This window comes from Myotis davidii, unplaced genomic scaffold (genome assembly GCF_000327345.1).
Source record: "Myotis davidii unplaced genomic scaffold, ASM32734v1 scaffold655, whole genome shotgun sequence".
NCBI lineage: Eukaryota > Metazoa > Chordata > Mammalia > Chiroptera > Vespertilionidae > Myotis > Myotis davidii.
Window position 1 is genome coordinate 2,940,793 of NW_006287547.1, and position 2,277 is coordinate 2,943,069.

The following is a 2,277-nucleotide window of genomic DNA, read 5'->3' on the forward strand; positions in this document are numbered from 1 at the left end:
CAACACCCGCCATATTCTGTGCTCTGCTGCCTGCTGCTGACACCAGCCATGGTCCACGCGCGCCCCCTGGTGGTCAGTGCATGTAAATCTAATTGATTTTTCCATCCCCACGACTACTCTGTAACTACCAATCAAGAAATATATGTTTAAACAGGCTCAAAAATAAAAAAAAAATTGTCTAACAATCTAACTTCTGTGTTGCAATTCTGTTTAGCAGAATGAAGTGTACTGATGACAAATATTTTTAAAAACTGTGTCCGAAAGAAAAATCTTTTCAGGTTGATTTCCCCTGAGGCAGGGACACAATCTTAATCTGAGATACAAAAAAAAAAAAAAAAATTATCATAAAGCAGACCCTGCTTAGTTTTCACAGAAATTGATGATTGTCAAAAGAATTTAAGAATTGCCAAGAAAAATGTATGGCCAGTATACTGGAGAAAAGAGAAAGGGCTGATGCTTAACTAAATTCTTTTACTTGGGTCATTTGAGGGTCAGGAAGAATTGATTTGTCTTTAAATTCTCCCTCTTCCTCCTCCTCACATTGCCTTAAATTTTCTGTCCTTGTATTTTCAGTGGCTGTTAAGAATGAATGAGCTTAATTGATAATTAGACTAAATTATTCTTCCTTGGGAGTCATTAATCAACAATGCCAGCTTTCTTGGTAGGAGGACTCAAACCAAAAGGCTTTTAAAAAAAAAATTCTCTGAAAGACAGCTCTCCTGTTTCTGTTGAAAGTGGTTGAAGAAGAAAGCCTGTCCATTCAGAATACTTCAGTGCTGTGTGCAAGAAATGGAAAGAACTTACTAGAAAGAATAGAAATAGTGGAACAAAGTACAGGTGTACTTTTTCTCAGTGAATGTTAAGTAAATCACTTTTTTTTTCTGTCTAGCATCCATGTTTAGAGGGGATTTGCACTCTTCTCTCTATGTCATTCTAGGGGTGAGGTGGTAGGCACCTGACCCAAGTTAAGCCAATCAATGTATTCTTCTCGATGTTTGAATCCTTAGGAGAGATGTTAGATTGAAGAGTGGAGCTGGGCCAACTGATGGCTAGAGCCAAAGCAGCTGTCCCAAAATTACTATTTCTCAGGTACCTGGGATGAATGCTTCCTGTTTTTTTGGTGGTTACGGTGTTCACTCCTTCCTTCACGATGCTGAGCTACCCCAGAATATTTCCAAGACACATTTTTTATTTTTCCTCTTAATATGGCAAGATTCATTCTTATTGTTTACCATTGAAGGACCCCATTGATACTTTCAGGTATAACAGTCACTTCCAGATTAGAAATTAGCGCCTACATGAGTGAAAGAAACTACACAGTAGAATGGCTTCAAATTGTCAGTAGTTCTTCAGACCCGGGCTGGCATTCCATCCTCAGATTCTACATTGTGTGGTCCTTATGTCCAAAGGGCAGTTACTGTGATCAGAGAGGCTAGTGAGGCAGTGAGGGGTAGTGCAGAGTTCCAGTATTCTGGCGAACATTAATCTCTTGAGAAACTTTGTAAATAAGCAAAAAAACCCCATTGTTTAGCCAGATAAGATGGAGACACAACTAACCTGTGTTTCATAAACATAGCGTAATAGAGTGAAATGCTTCCTCTCTCAGATGGTCTTTGGGCTAATAATAGCTCCTGCTATAGATATGCTAATTAACCAGAGGAAGTCTGCTTGAGGCTTGAGCAGCCCCTTCATCAGGAAGAGGTAGGAAATATTCACAAAGTACAGGAGTCTCCAGAACCAGACTCAGACGGGGAAAAGGGGTAGTCAAAGGTTGGACCAGGAACAAAGGATTTAGACAGTTTGGATGTTTCCTTGTATCCCTTTTTGGTACCTGGCTGTCTACAATCCCCACCCAACTCTTGTCTCACCCATCCTCTCTTCCTGATATGTAAGAAGCTTTAATTCCAGGTTCTCTTAAGATGGAGTTGAGAATTAATTCTCCTATCTTCTTGAGGTAGGCCTTCTGGTTCAATAAACCTTTTCTCACTCCATTACGTGTAGAGGAGTTACAAAAACTATGTTTTAGATATTTAAACATTTATTTGGTAGAGTGTCAAATTTTTACTTTATTCCATTATTTCCCAAAGCAGTATTTTATCTTTAATCATATTTTTGGGGTGTTTTGGAATATTTTACCATATTGATTTGTCTTTAAATTCTCCCTCTTCCTCCTCACATTGCCTTAAATATTTTGGGATAAATTACCCTTATTTGGGTAATTTAAATGGGTATGTAATAAAATGGCTATTTTGATTTCAGATACCCAGACACTCATTC